We start from the raw sequence: 16,726 nt of genomic DNA, 5'->3' as shown, positions 1-16,726 counted from the left end.
CAGTCTCACAACCATTTCCAGGCCCTAGAACCAGATACGCCCACCACCACCTCATCTGCTCCCTTCCAATTTGAACCAGGGGATCCTCCTGGTTCTCCATCTTGTGTTACTCTCCTTCCTTCCCATTCTTGCTGTGTCTCCTGTGCCTTCTTTCCTATCTTACCACATTCCTTCTTACCAGCCCTCCCCCCTGTCACTTGACCCTCCATGCCACCTGTCTGTCCAGGCTGTTGTCCATCATCCTCCCAATAATCTTCATGTCGTTCGCTTCTGTTCCTCTTCTCCTGTTGAGACAATTGGGTCTGTCGCCCAGTACGTTGCTGCTGGCACACCTGTCTCTTTGAGTCAGAAATGTAAGCCTGGCTCCTCTCCTTCCTCCTCCCCGGCGGGTAAGAAGGCATCACTTTCTGCCTTGCCCCCCTCCCCCCATCTCTGACTATCATTGCGTCCCCTCTTATTTTGGTGGTCGGGCCCCCTGTTCCAGCTATGGAAATTCCTTTAACCCCCGATTCTCTCTCGGCTGCTGCCTTTGCTGAGGTGTGCTCCCTGTTTCTGCCACCCCTTCCCCTACTGTCCTTGACCGCCCCTCTCGGTTGTCTCCTCCTACTCTGGACCCAACCCGTCCATCTCTGATCAGTCTTCACACTCCCTTAACTCCATCGTTTTTACTAAGTTAACCCATTCCCCCCCTAACCCTGATTTCTCTGACCCTGATCTTGAACGTCTTTAATATGCTGTGTTTTTCTTTGACTTGGTTCCTTCATTGTTGTCGGTTGCTGTCCTCTCTCTTTTTGACAATGCCTATTCTTCAATGGAATGTTCGTGGATTTTATGCCAACTTCCATGAACTCCAACTTCTGATTACACAGTTTTCACCGCTTTGTGTATGTATCCTGGAGCCGATGCTTGGTGCTCGTCCTAGTCACTTTCGTGGTTATTCCTTTCTCACTCCCCAAGCTTTTGCTGGAGCCCAAACTCTCCAGATCTCTTGATTCGTACTGATATTCCCTTCGGCCCCCCCCCTCTATTTTTCAATCGCCTATCCAATGTTCTGCAGCCCGTGTCTTTGTGAGTAAATGGTATACAGTCTGTTCTATTTATCTCCCTCCCACATGTCCCGTTTTCTCTTTCTGATCTTAAGCACCTATTGGACTCCTTATCAAAGCCTGTGCTCTTGTTGGGTGGGTTCAACTGTGGGCATACCCTCTGGGGTGATGTTCTGACAAACATCTGAGGCCACCTTCTCGAATCGTTTGTCCTCTCTTCTTCCATGTCTCTTCTAAATTCTGGTGAACCCATTCATGTGGACGGGCACTCGCACCCTTTCCTGTCTTGATCTTTCTCTCAGCTCGTCGACTCTTTACTTAGATTTCATGTGGCGGGTTCTTGATGACCTCCATAACAGTGACGATTTCCCCATCCTTGTTACCTTTTTCTCCTCACCCTCCCCTATTCTTCCCTAGGTGGCAGTTTGCCAAGACTGACTGGAACCTATTCACTCTCCGTGCTACTCTCTCTCCAACCTCTTCACTCTGCCTCTCCCTTGTGCCCTCCTTCTTTTTCGTGACACCGTCTTCGACGTTGCACTCAGCTCTATTCATCGCTCTACCTCCCGAGACACGCTGAAGTGCCTCGAAAGGCACCGACGCCAGCAGACGGTTAATTCTTCTATTTTGTTTCGGAAGGCGAGTGCGGTGGCCCGTAGGACAATCCATACAGCTAAACGTGAGAATTGGAAATCTTATGTCTCCAACATTACGTCTGATACTCCTCTGCCACAAGATCTGGAAGAAAGTCTGCAAAATAGCAGGAAAGTTTGTTCCTGATGTCTCGCCAGTCCTTCACCTCCGTGATACTCTTGTGGCGGATCCAGTGACGGTCACAACTAAGCTGGGTTCCCACTTTTCGACTGTTAGCTCCAGTTCTCATCTTCCGGGATCCTTCATTCTTTGTAAGCCCATTCTAAAATATCATCCCTTAGATTTCCGCACTTATCTCCGACTTCCGTCTATCAATCCCTTTTCTCTCTCTCTGAACTTCAGTCTGCTCTGGCCCTCTGCGGTTCTAATCCAGAGGGCTCAGATCATTATTAGATGCTTTGCCATCTCCCTTCATGCACGTCTCAGTATTTACTGAATCTATATAGCCGGGTTTGGGAGTCATCACTCCCTGAGGACTGGCTCGATGCCGTTGTCCTCCCTATTCAAAAACTAGGGTCTCTTGGGACATCTCCTAAGGACTTCCGCCCTATTGTCCTCACGAGTTGTCTGCAAACTCTTTGAACGTATGGTCAATGTTCGTCTGATGTGGTTTTTAGAATACTATCACCACCTCTCCCCTTCTCAATTTGGTTTTCGTAAGTGTCGCAGCACAACTGATGTCATGGTGAACTTAGAGGTCTACATTCATACTGCTTTTGTTGTGAAGTGTTGTGAAGACCTCAGTTGTTGTTGTCCTTTTTGACTTTGAAAAGTCTTACGACACCACCTGGAGATACCATCTTCGGTCTCAATTTCGTTCTTTTGGCCTTCGTGGTATTCTCCCCCTCTTCCTCCAGAGCTTCCTCTCTCGTCGTTCCTTTAGAGTGAGGTTTGGTACCACTCACTCTGCCTCTTTTCGGCAATACAAAGGTGTACCACAAGGTAGTGTTCTGAGCACTATTCTTTTTCTGGTTTCCCTCAATGGTCTTCCTTCTGGCATCTCCGCTCTCTGTCGGCGATCTTACCCTTTGCTGTCGAGGTGATGATTCACTTCTCCTTCAACGGCGGCTTAATCTTGCAGTTGACGCCGTGTCATCCTGGGTCACCAATCATTGCTTCAAGTTCTCTGCAACTAGGACTTGTGCTATGACTCTTACTCGGAAACAGGTCATTCTTCGTCCCTTTTTGTCGCTTTATGGTCATCCCCTTGTGTACAAAGACTCTGCTAAGCTTTTCAAGTTAATCTTTGACACTCGGTTGTCTTGGTCACCCCATATCTCTTACCGCTGAGTTCAATGCTCTAAGGCCCTTAACCTACTTAAGGTTTTGTCCCATACTTCTTGGGGAACAGATAGGCGCATGCTCCTTTCATTACATTCCTCTCTCATACTGTCTAAACTCGATTATCGTTGCCCTGCTTACTCATCTGATTCTCCTTCTACTCTTCACGGTCTTGATGCTCTGCATCATACTGGGTTGCGCCTGAGCGCTGATGCCTTTCGTTCAACTCATATCCTCAGCTTGTATGTTGAAACTGGCTTTCTGTCTCTCCAGGACCACCGTGATCGCTACCGACTTCGCTACCTTCTGCGGTCCTTACAACAACCTCATTCTCGTCTATGTTGTGCTTTGACTTTTACCCCCTCCTATAGTCCCTGTTCCCCTTTACCACCTCCATCTTTCTTTCTGGATCTTTCGCCTACAAAATTCATTCTTTTTCGGTTAGTGTTACCAATATTTCTCCTCGTGTTGTTCCTTCTTTGCCCATGTGGAAGTCCCCCTTCCTAAATTTTGTAAAACAATGAAGTGTGACTAAAGCTTTTACCCATCCTACAGTTCAGAGAAGCCTTTTCCTTGAACACTTTTCTTCACACTCCCGCTCCAACTCCGTTTTCACTGATGGGTCTAGGTCTGCAGACGGTGTAGGCTACTCTGTTGTTTTCCTGACCACACCTATATGCGTCATCTACCTCCGGAGACTAGCATCTTCACGGCAGAACTTTATGCTATTCTCTTTGCTCTTCGTCTACTGCTCTCACACTGTCAGTCCTCCTTTGTGTTTGTAGTTGACTCTCACAGCACACTCATGGCTCTGGAGGACTTTAATTCGGTCGATCCGGTTGTAGTCAAGATTCAATATTGGCTTTTTCTAATCTTCAGTAGATTTAAGACATTGGAGTTTTGCTGGGTTCCCAGCCAAATTGGCGTCTTTAAACGAGCGTGTGGATGTTACCGCTAAGGATGCTATCCGCATATGTCCCATCTCCCGTAAAGGTGTTCCTCATTCTGACATGTACCCGGTTATTCATTCCTCCGTCCTGGCCCGTTGGCAAAGTTGTTGTCTTCTGTTACTGGTAAGAAACTGCATGCTCTTAAGAGTAGTGTGTCTCCATGGCCTTCCTCATACCACCATAACCGGTGGTGGGAAACAACTCTGGCGAGGTTGTGTATTGGCCATACACGCTTAACACACAGACACTTAATGGAGCACCGCCCTGCTCCTTATTTTTAAAACTGCATTGTCCCTTTTACAGTCGTGCATATCTTTGTTGAATGTCCTGACTTCCAGGACGAGTGTGTGTCTTGCTTCCCAACCCCACTCCCTGACCGGCTCGTTGATGCCGTGAGGGGGCTTGGTGGGCGGCTGCCGGAGTGTGATGCTCCATGGGCCAGTCCTCTGTCCTTTTGTGGCCTTGTGCTCCTGCTGCTGTCCTCACCAATTTTGCCGGACACCTTTATGTTTTCTTTTTGTTTCGTTCCCCCCCCCCCCTCCTCTTCTCCTTTCTGATTGTCATTTCCTGCTGACCATGTGCCTGTTTTGTTCATTCTTTTGGCATTCTTTTGTTTTGATGCCCGGGTGTTTGATGAGGCATACTCTTGCACCTGTAAAACTGTAGTACCCAACGTCAAGAGCGAGGGGGAACCCTTTATTGTCAATCCCCCTTTCGTCACTGAACCCGATCTCGACGGACTGACAGTTCTTAAGGTGGCGTTTGTGGGGTGTATACTCACCACGCACCCCTAGGGGGCCCCGACCTGTTCGGCGATAGCTTGTTGGGTGTCCTGCCTCTGTGGCTCCATGGTGGGTGTGGGGGCACATTCGTGAATGAAAATGTTACTTCTCGTCTTTATGTCTGTGAATGTTCCTCTTGTACCCTCTCAGGCTCGTGGGGTGGGCGACCAAGCCCCCGACTCGGACTGTATTGGAAGACCGGGCTCTGTAGCCCCCCCTGCATTGGGCCCCGACCTTGCTCCTTCTTTGACCCTACTGACTACTTTCCTCGGCTCCCCTCCCTCCTCTGTGGTTGGTTCGAGCCACAATCCCCCAGTGGTGACCTCCTCATCAACTGGCACGGCTCAGTCTCTCGTTGTGACTACTGCGCCTTTAAACCCCCCTCTCTCTCTCTCTCTGTGGGTTCTCAACACCGTCCGTGCACCGGTTGCACTCGCTCGATTCCTTCACGTACTGATGCGTATCAAGCCTTGTTTGGTCCCGCATCATGGGCCAAATGCTTTGATCCCCTCCCTCTTGATTCTACGCTTCCTGACAATTTCTCCCTCCATAGGCATCTTGTTGATTCCGTAGATGCCTCTGTTACCTTCAACCCCACCCGTCTCGGTACACGTGTCGTTGCTGCTCCTTCTCAGGATGCAACCTCCCACTTGGCTGCCTTATCCTGCCTTGGCGAGACCAGTGTTCGGGTCTCCAAGAATGCTCGGTTGAATGCCAGTGTGGGCACTATTCTCCTCCCGCCCCATGTTGCAACCGGTGTTCGTAATCTACTGGAACCAGTACACAAACTTTGGGATCTGGACACTTTTGGTATCAAACCAGAACATATGAATCTAGATGATTCCTCATAAGGATCCTAAGACAGTAGCAAACGCTTTCCTGATTCGATCTGTAACTGTATCTCGACCCCCTAAAGTATTAGTGTCTAACGGAGATTAAGAATTCCTTGGCAATGTTTTTAAAGAAGTCCGAAAAAATTGACAAACCACCACTGCTCTTTCCACAGTTTATTATCTGGAAGCCAATAGAATGGTTGAGAGTATCAATCATCCAATTACAGAAATGCTTGCCATTCTAACATAGCGTGATGCAGCAACCAGGAATGAACAACTGTCTTACATGCAGCTTGCTTTGAACACTGCTGTACATCAATCAAATAACACGCAACCCCTTGTCCTTTTTACAAGTTTTACAGGATTGTCTTTCAGAAGTCCTCATTAAAACTAACAATACTTGGAGAATTCCAGCCAAATCCTCCAAAACAGCACAGAAAAAACATGTTCATTCTTATGACAAAAGAGCACGACCACTCATTTTAAAGTGGATAGTCTACTAATGAGCTTAAATGAAACGGTACCTGCCAATGAGAGTAGGAAACTTGCACTTAGATGGCAGGGCTCGTACAGAGTAATTAAGACAGCATGTCTAGTTAATTTTCTAATTAAAGAAATTGTTAAGAATCATTTTGAAAGAACTATTCATATTAATAAATTGAAGCCTTATATTGCCACTGAAACTGGCTTCAGCAATTCTTATTCCTGACCTACACGAGGGAATTAACAGTTCAAGGGTTGAGGCAGATGCAGAGGATGACCGGTCAACTCTCTTTTGTAGTCAAGTTCAGTCTTGTCACCCAATGGTAACATAAGTACCGGCTAAGCAGGTAAAGCTTAATAATTAATGAACTCAACTCCTAGTCTGGTTAGTAAATTTCATCATTTTCTTCATAGGCCGTGGTGATGATTTATTAACATAGAGGTCTCATGGAGACTGGTTTACCTGGCTCTGGGGCATCCATTCTTTTACAACTCTCAGAGCACTTTCCATGCTTCAACCAGTCTGGTAGTTGTCTGCCGTTGCCAGGTTTAATTAAATGTATGCTTCCAGCCAGTTCAGCCACATGTGAACACGACTGAGACCAGTGGAATTCGACCCCTTCTTCATACTCAAGTAACCCGGAGGGAGCTGGTCGGCTGAGCGGACAGCACGCTGGACTTGTGATCCTGTGGTCCTGGGTTCGATCCCAGGCGCCGGCGAGAAACAATGGGCAGAGTTTCTTTCACCCTATGCACCTGTTACCAAGCAGTAAATAGGTACCTGGGTGTTAGTCAGCTGTCACGGGCTGCTTCCTGGGGGGTGGAGGCCTAAAGCCCCGAAATCATCTCAAGATATACTCAAGATATAACCCCATCAAATGACATTGATGATATACCTGGGTGGATATTTGTTACATAAATCACTAACTCATCCAGAAAGCTCCTCGTTTTTTATAACGAGGCTGTCTTGACCCAGAGAATGCTGTCTATATGGAGCAGTTGTCAGATGATAGTGTATCATTATGAAGGGCTGCCGTCTTGCTGTTGTCGTCGAAGTCACCCACCCGCCGCATCATGATGGTTGCAGGCAAATCTGAAGTGACTTAAGAGAGGTCCAGGAGGAAGCATGCCAGCTGCAGTATTCACATGTTCGCTCTTAACATCTCCAAATCCACCGTTTCCTGAAAATCATCTGGACCTGCAGCGAGATAGCTACATGCCAATGGCACAGTTTCCTTACAGAGTGCTTTTGATTCGCCAACAGCGTGCACGCTCTGCTCCATCATCACTTGGTCATTTGTATGAGGGTATATGCATACAGGCATATTGGTCCAGCAGTATGTGACACGAGCTACACCATTGCAGAGACGGATCCCAGGAGCTGAAGTCGAGACCTATCTGTTCTGCTGCCATGCCATCCACACCTCAACGGCTGTTAGATGTTCCCTGCTGACGTAAGACATTACTGACGTTGAAGCTCTGCTCTGTTGTCAAGACTTAAGTCATAGAACAGCCTTCACACATCATGGCAGCTTACAGTGACAGCTTACAAGCGATATGTTTCCAGATGTGGACCCCCACGCATCTTTAAAAGCGAGGATCTATCCGTGATGGCTGCACCCACCAGCAGCTGTCATTCGCCATAGCTGTCAACCACCACGGCAGCGTGGCTGGCCGCCAAGAAATATCCTGTCAAATGGGTACATCTCTCCAACCCCCGGAATATGCCAGAGCAGTATGCAAGAGGAATGGAATCATCTATCATCATCTGACGGGCAGACACCAGATAAGTTATACCAACAAAATTAGCCCAAGTTAGAAGATCACGGCTTACAAGTGTTTGAAACGGTGAGGTTCAGGCAGAAGGACAGATGTATTAGCAGAAACTTAAAAGTAAATATTGAAGTGAATACAATGCAATATTATAATTGAATTTTACATTGTCTTAAGGCCAATAATACGTATGAGTTATGAATGGCTACTCTAGAAAATCTTATTTGACGTAATGTGTCAAGAAAACAAAAAACGTAGTATGAAATATCTTAATATCTAGAAAAGTGTCTAGTGGACCTGCTTCTAGAAAACTAATGAAAGTACCCAGAAAATCAGGTGTGGAATCTTTCTAGCACTACAAGGTTCTAGTAATATGATTCTCGATATGTATTTAGTAGAGAAGTGGAATTATTTTTCGTTTCACTTATTTCTGGACAAATAGTGAGCCTTGATCTGATTGACCACAGGAGCTCTGAGCTTGAATAAGGAATGACTGCACACCACCACAGTGTGTTCGGATGTGAAGATAACTTTTTACTGTTATAACTTTGTTACATCAAGAAATGAACAACTAAATTTTGTTCAAATGCACACTTAAGGGACATTGTGAGATACACTCGAACCAAATGACCACATGTATTGAGTGGGACACATGATAATTTTTCTTATTTTAAATGTACCCATCTTGGTTATTTGTATACTTAAGGACCATTTAAAATCCTGATGTGTTCTAAAGTGCTTCCAGTATTTCATAATTTCATTTTTGGGGATATTGGTCCCAAATAAAGGTTGGGTATGACCACACTGCTATGGCTGAAGGCAATTCTTTAATTTAATTAGGCAACAAGAAAAAGAGTAGTGCTCAGAACACTACCTTGGGGCACACCCTCATATTGCCAATTGGCAGAGAGATTGGCACCGAGCCTCACTCGAAAGGAACGACGAGAGAGGAAACATATGGAGGAAGAGAAGAAGATTTCCCGAAAGGCCAAATGAATGAAGATGGGACAGAATATGATACTGCCAGGTAGTGTCGTAAGCTTTTCCAGGTAAAAAAGAACGGCAACAACGGAGGTCTTCTTAGCAAAAGCAGTACGAATATAGACCTCCAAATTCACCAGGACATCTGTTGTGCTGCGGCATTTGCGAAACCAAACTGAGAAGGGAAAAAGTGATAGTGCTCTAAGAACCACATCTGACGAACGTTAACCATACGTTCAAAGATTTTGCAGACAACTCGTGAGGCCAATAGGGCGGAAGTCCTTTGGGGGAAGACCTGAGAGACCCTGGTTTCCGAACAGGAAAGACAACAGCATGAAGTAAGTCCTTAGGGACCGACGACGACTTCCGGAACCGATTAAACAGACTCGGTAAATACTGAGACGAGCACGGAGGGACATGTCGAAGCATCTCGTAATGAATGCCTACGGAGCCTGCCGCCGTAGAACCGCAGAGGGCCAGGGCAGATTGGAGCTCAGAGAGAGAGAAGGGATCGTTAAAGGGAAGGCAGAGATAGGTACAGAAATCCAAAGAACGAGATTCAAGAAGAGGCTTACGAAGAAGGAAAGAATGGGGGAGATGAGAGCGAGAGCTAACAGATGAAAAGTGGGAACGCAATTCGGTTGTGACCTGCAATGGGTCCGCCACAAGAGTACCACTGAGGTGAAGTACCGGTGAGACATCGGGAACGAACCAGCTATCTTGCGGATACGCTTCCAGATGAGTCGTAGAGGAGTTTTGGACGTGATGGTGGAGATATAAGACATCCAACATGCACGTTTAGCTGTATGGATGGTCCTACGGGCCACCACACTTGCATTCTGAAACAAAAGAAAAGATTCAGTCGTCCGCCGGCGAAGATGTCTCTTCCAGGCTTCACGCTTACAGCGGACAGCCCGAGCACAGTCCACATTCCACCAGGGAATGCACTTCCACGTTCCCTGAGAGGAAGAGCGAGGAATAGTGCGGAGGGCAGCGTCGAAGACGGTGTCATAAAAAAGGAAGAGGGCAGGAGGGAGAAGTAGAATGGAGAGGTTGGAGATAGTAGCACAGAGGGTACAGAGGGGCCAGTCAGCCTCGGCAAACTGTCACCAAGGGAAGGCGAGGGGAGGGTGAAAGAGAAAAAGGAAACAAGGATGGGAAAATGGACACTGCCATGGAGGTCATCAAGAACCCTCCACTCAAAATCTAAGTAAAGAGAAGATGAGCAAAGAGAAAGATCAAGACAAGAAAGGGAGCGAGTCTGAGAGTCTAAATGAGTAGGCTCACCAGAATTCAGAAGAGACAGGGAAGAAGAGAGGATGAACGGTTCGAGAAGGCGACCTCTGATGTTTATGATGTTCTGATGTTTATCAGAACATCACCCCAAAGGGTATATCGACAATTGAAATCACCCAGCAGGAACATAGGCTCCGGCAAGAGTCCAGGAGGTCTTTAAGATCAGGAAGAGAAAGCGGGACATTTGAGGGAAGATAAATGGAACAAACCGTGTATCACTTACGCACAAAGTTACGGGCAGCAGATTTTAGAGAGGTTATGGAAAAAATAAGGGGACGAAGGGAACATCAAAGCGAATCAAGAGAGCAGAAGAGTTATGGGCCCCAGCTGGGAGGGAAGAGAAAGGCATAGCAACGGAAGCGATCAGGACGAGCACCAAACATCGGCTCCTGGAGACAGACACAAAAGGGCGAAAACCATGAAATCAGAAGTTGTAGTTCAAGGAAATTGGCGTAATATCTACGAATGTTCCACTGAAGAAGAGACATCAACAGAAGGAGAAAGAATAGCAACAGAGAACAAGGAAGAAACAGATGTGAAAGAGGAACACAGCACGTTAAAGAAGGTCAGGGTCGAGATCAGGGTCAGCAAAGTCAGGGTTAGGGGGCATGGGTAAACTGAGCAAAGACGGAGGGAAGGAAGTGGAAGAACAGACCAGAGGCGGACGAGCGGGGTCAGAAGGAGGAGACAACCGAGAAAACAGCCAAGGAGAGCAGCAGGAGGAGGAGGAGTAGAAAAAGGGGAGCACACCTCAGTAAGGGCAGCAACCGAGAGGGAAGATGGGGCCAAAGAATCCTCCACAGTAGGAACAGGGGCACAACCACCGAAACGGGAGGGGAAGGAGCGAGAGAGTCAGAGGTAGGGGCGAGGAAGAAAGCGAAGCCTTTTTACCTGCCGGGGAGGAGGAAGGAGATGAGCCAGGCTTATGCTTTTGACTCAGAGACAGGCGTCCCAGCAACAGCGTACTGGGCAACAGATTCTAGCGTCTCAACAGGAGAAGCAGAACGAGAGCAAACACGATGGCCGTTGGGAGAGTGATGGACATCAGCTCATACCAATAGGCGGCGTCGAGAGCCAATAGACGGAGGGGAAGGACAGGAAGGAGGATCGGAGGGAGACGAGGAAGAAGACACAGGAGACATGACAGACTGGGAAGAAAGAAGAGGAACCCCAGACAGAGAGCCATGAGGGGGGACCCTTCGGGACTAAACTCAAAGGAACAGAGGAGGTGGCGGTGGGCGTGTCTGGGTCTAAGGCCCGGAAACGGTTGTGAGACCGAGGAAGGCAGGAAGGACGAGGAGAGGAAGAGAGCAACATGCGAGCATAAGATACGTTAGCGTAAGGCGGGAGATGGCGAACTTGGTGCCTCGCCTCAGGAAAAGACAAACATTCCCGGTGCTTCAAGTTGAGGACGGCCGCCTCAAGCTTGTAATGCACACTCGTGCAGGAGAAGGCACAGTGGGCCTCACAGCAATTGAGGCAGCGAACCTGGCGAGAAGTGCTCTCCGACTTAGAGTGACCCTCATCTCCACACACAGGACAGAGAGAGACAGTACTGAAGCAGCGGAGGTCTCCATGCCCAAACCTCCAGCACTTATTTCAGAGCCGAGGAGAGGGAATGTACTCCTGGACAGAGCACATGGCACCAGCAAGAATGACAGAGGTCGAAAGGTCCTACCATCAAAGGTAATCTTCACAACCTGAAGGGGCTGACGGCGACGACCACGAGGGGGACGAGTAAACGTGTCTACCTGGAGAACAGAATAGCCCTGGGCTTCGAGGATATGCCGTCTGGTTAAACCAGTCCTGGTTTATCTAGTCCAGTGAACCAGTCGAATCCACGACTGGTTTACTTAACACATGTCAAGTGAACAACTTCCCATTGGCTGAGTTTAATACGGTCATCCCCTACAATTGCTATTGGCTGTTTTTTTAAGGGATATACCTGCGTGGGGCCCCAAGCCTCTGGCTGGCCCACTACCCACTAAGTGTTGCTTGTTCCTGTTTTACTTGGGTTGAGTATGAGTATTTATGACTCCTATGATCACTTCAGTAAGATTTTGTCCCATGTGTTTAAGAACTTCTTCTGCTCTTTTGAATTTAAGTTGAAATCTTAATGGTTTTGTAACTCTGCACTGTGTTAGATAATGTTCCAGTGGTCTGTCGGGCATTTCTCTACAATGCTGACATTTCCTCTCATCTTCTGGAACCTGTAAGCCTATTTCCCATGCACATGGGTATCCAAGCCTGATGCAATGGAAGTGTACTTCTGTTGTTCTACTGCTCCCTTTCATCAAACTAAGTGGTTCGTAGTTGGTTGAATTCTTGTACCAACCCACAGATCCTGATGTTGCAACTGCTGTGTTATGGTCAATGTACATCTTTTGCATTGCTTTGTTTCTCATTACAGTATGTAAATGTCAACGTTTCTTCTCTTAGTTGCAAGTTTTGCAGCTTAGTCTGCAATGTCATTACCTATTCTTCCCTCATGACTTGGTACTCAGTTGAAAAGTACCCGAATGGCCTTAACGTTTGAGTATTTGCATTAATGATATGACATTGGTGATCAGATGGATGTTATCATGTATGTATTCTTGTTGCAAGGTTTCAATTGCAGTTCTCGAATCTGTATGTATGATAACATGTTGTCGGGGTTCAGCAGGAGCATGTTCCAAAGCCTTTTGAATGGCTAACATCTCTGTTTGTAAAGTTGAACACCTATTTGAGAGTCTCCAACTATTTACAGAGTTTCCTGCTTTAACTGCAGCTCCAGTTTCTTGTCCCCTGCTATTCTACTGATCCACATACTGGATCACATACTTCACATACTGTGAAGTATGTGAAGCTGTCAGATGCCAAGTTTGTTTCTATATGCATCTGTGCCATATTAGATGAATTTATGCTAGTAATCTGACCCTATTAACACCCGATATTGTTGATATATCCAGATATATTTTGGGAGTCAACTAATTTTACCCTGTTATTTTAAGTGTATAATCTTGGTCCAAAAACCTGGCACACATGTCAGAGGGAATGTTGTCAACGACAATGGCGAGTACAGGTCTTAGGAAATCTCCTAAATGAAAATACAGTTTTACTACATTGTAGAGTTTAGGTCCACTGTTGGTTAAAAACCCCTAGTATGTTCAGGATGAGCTGCATCACTGGTTTTAATTACATTTGTTCCACCACCCTCTGGGTGACTAAGGTTTTCTGTGATCCCTTATCAAACATACTCTAACAAACAAACAGCCCTAAAGAGTTTCCCTTTACCCTGAGACAGAGTTAACATGGCTGTTGGCAGGGTTGCAGCAGTGTTTGCGATCGTCAACATAGTCCCTATACTGTCATCTACTTGGCAGTAGTAGACTGCTGCTGTAGATTTAAAAAAAAAAATTTAATGTAGATTTAATATATTTTAAAATTGAAAGTTTTAGATTTCACTGGGGAATCAAATGAGTTCCAATAATTGTCGAAGCTCTCATCTTCTTTGGTATGAAAGTTTGGCAAGTCAATAGCAGGCACATGGGCTACTGTAATTTGATTAACAGTAGAAGTATGTTTTGTTGTTATAGATTCAGCTACTCGGAACAAAAGTTCCAAACAGCACGGGCTATGGTGAGCCCGTAGCAGACGAGTTGAAGTAGCTCTGCTTGTTGTCAGAGCATTTTGAGAAACATATGTTTTAAACTTGTTCCAAGGTTTGGATTAGTTTGTTCAGACGACCTTGGACCTCTTCCTTATATTTTGCTGTTGCGACAAGGAAGATGGCTGGTCGGTCTCTATATATTCTCTCCCCGATGAGGCTTTGGACATGTTTGGTTGCAGCTTGAGCAGCATTTCGTAGTTTTCGTTCAGTAGCCTCTATGTGGCTTTCATGTAGCATAAGAGTCACAGTTGTTGATACGCTAACTGTTAATATTTTAGCAGTTGGCTAGTCACACGACCTTTGTGACTCGCTAGAGACTTATACCACAACATAATTTTAGATATTTTGTCTGTCTAGCCCATTCTCTTGTTTTGGAAGTGCTTATAGTGACGATGAGGACCATAGTACATATACCTATGTACAACGCATTTAGAAAGTAGAAATCGGTACTATTGAATTTGAACAACTTAAAAAGATTTTATATTTATGTTGCAAAGACAAACTAAACTAGCCTAGCCTAACCATCCTAGGCCCTAATACACAATATCTGAGGCCTAATATAGTACATATGTTATACTAGTCCTAGGAATATTTGTTTTTTACCTTGATTTTTGTCGGACTCTGTAAAGTGAATAGTAGCAAATTCTACTATCTAATTGCTAAGTACATCAATCTTTGTACTATTGTGCATATAGTTAAAAAACTACTATCTAAACCGGAAGATGGGTTGTGTACTGAGATGAACTGCTTGTCAGTGTGGTGCATAACTACGTATGTTGTGTGTGAATTATGTGAAGGAAGAATAATAATTCTTAATTGTATTATTATTATAATACTAATTATAATAATTGTTGTAATTAATATTTATTAATCTTCCTTCTGCTGGGTCATGAAGGAAGCAGGCCTGGAGCGAAAGCGGGTTCTGACAATCTCTGTCTGGAACCAATAGGTACGGGACTCAGACATCCACCTCCTTGGGGGTCGTGCAGCCAAAGCTCTGCTTCAGGAGGTTGAGATCGTTCTTGCCCTTGCTGGGGTAGTTCTTCTCCGGCCCCGACCACGGTGGTCTCCGGTTTTTAAGTCACTGTGCCTTCTTTTACCCACTTCGAGGTAAACTCAGGAGCTGGAGCCCCTAGGGTAGTTCGGTGTGGCGGTTAGGTGTTAGGTGGTACTGGAAACAACCATATTGGCGTTTGCTTTTCCATTGGAGACATTCGGTGCCATGGAGAGGGGGATCGGCTGCATGGGTGACAGCTTCTCACACGTATCTATCTACCCTGGCGTTGCACTTTGGAGTGCCTACTCCAGACTGACAACCAGAGCGCTACTCCATAGTCTTCTGAGACTGATGGATGCCTACTACTACTGTGTGTGAATTTGAGTGATAATCAGTGTGACTAGGGTGGAGCACGTCCAGCTCCACTCCAGTCATTGTAGACATTTTGTCTGTCCAGCCCATTCTCTTGTTTTGGTAGTGCTTATAGTAACGATGATGACTATAGTACATATACTTACGTACAACGCATTTAAAAAAGTGGAAATCGGTACTGTTGAATTTGGACAAACTAGAAACATATTTATTTTTATTTTGCAAAGACAAACTAAACTACCCAAACCTAACCTTCCTAGGCCTATATTATTACTCTTCCAGCTAGCTGGCCTCAATCGCCTTCATTATGATCATCAGCACCTTTACCACTGAAAGGTTAATATTTGTGTAAAATAATAGTAATGCAAGGTTATATATAATAAATACAGGTAATATGCTGTAAATGCTCAACATAACTCGTTAGATCTATCATACTATCATGCAAGAGGAGCCACACATTTATTTATCATTCATGAAAATCAGTAGACTTCTAGATGTTACTTCTACTCGGCATAGACTCGGCTATAAGTATCTGGAAATTTTCACTACCTGCCAACCTCCCCGCTCAGCTCGTTGTTGCCGTGAGGGGGGGCTTAGTGGGCGGCTGCCGGAGTGTGATGCTCCTTGGGACAGTCCTCTGTCCTTTTCTAGCCTTGTGCTCCTGCTACCGTCCTCTCCAATTATGCTGAGCACCTTTTCCTTTTCCTTCTGTTTCGTTTTTCTCCCCTCTCTTCTCCTATCTGCTTGCCGTTTCCTACCGACCTTTTGCTTGTTCTGGTTCTTCCCTTGGACTTCTTCTATTTTGACGCCCGGGTGCTTGAGGAGGCATACTCTTGCACCCGTAGAACTGTAGTACCCGACGTCGAGAGCGAGGGGAACCTTTCATTGTCAATCCCCCTTTCGTCTCTGAACCCGATCTCGACGGACTGTCGGTTCTTAAGGTGGCGTTTGTGGGGCGTATACTCACGACGCACCCCTAGGAGGCCCCGGCATGATCGGCGATAGCTTCTTGTTGGGTGTCCTACCTCTAATTGTGGCTCCATGCTGGGTGTGGGGGCACATTCGTGAATGAATATTCCTTTTCGTAGTGATGATAACCCCTGTTTCGACTGTTTCTGCTTTACCTTCTCAGGCTCGTGGGGTGGGAGACCAAGCCCCCGAGTCGGTCCGTGTTGTAAGACCGGGCTCTGTAACCTCCGCTGCATTGGGCCCCGACCTTGCTCCTCCTTTGGCCTCTCTGACTCCTTCCCTTGGCTCCCCTCCCTCCTCTGTGGTTGGGTCGAGCCCCAAACCCCCAGTGGTGACTACCTCGTCCCCTGGTGCGGCTCCATCTCTAGTTGTAACTACTGCGCCTTTTAACCCCTCTCACTCTGGGGTTTCTCACCGCCGTCCTCGTCACGGCCGCCCTCGCTCGATTCCTTCCCGTTCTGCTACCTATCAAGTCTTGTTTGGTCCCTCTTCGTGGGCCAAATATTTTGATCTCCTCCCTCTTGATTCTGCGCCTTCTGACGATTTCTCCCTCCATCGACATCTCGTTGATTCCGTGGATGCCTCCATTACTTTCAACCCCACTCGTCTCGGTACACGTGTCGTTGCTGCTCCTTCTCAGGATGCTGCTTCCTGCTTGGC

The 16,726-nt window shown here is 46.5% G+C and overlaps 1 protein-coding gene across 1 annotated transcript in view; it reads left to right on the top strand.

Moving 5' to 3' along the window:
• The window catches only part of LOC123770920 (transient receptor potential cation channel subfamily M member-like 2), a 317,900-nt gene that overhangs the window by 165,472 nt on the left and 135,702 nt on the right, over nt 1-16,726 (top strand). The gene's annotated exons all lie outside the window — the stretch shown is intronic.

This window comes from Procambarus clarkii, chromosome 56, assembly GCF_040958095.1.
Source record: "Procambarus clarkii isolate CNS0578487 chromosome 56, FALCON_Pclarkii_2.0, whole genome shotgun sequence".
Taxonomy (NCBI): Eukaryota; Metazoa; Arthropoda; class Malacostraca; order Decapoda; family Cambaridae; genus Procambarus; species Procambarus clarkii.
The sequence above is the reverse complement of the archived record's forward strand: the minus strand, read 5'-3'. Positions and strand labels throughout refer to the sequence as shown.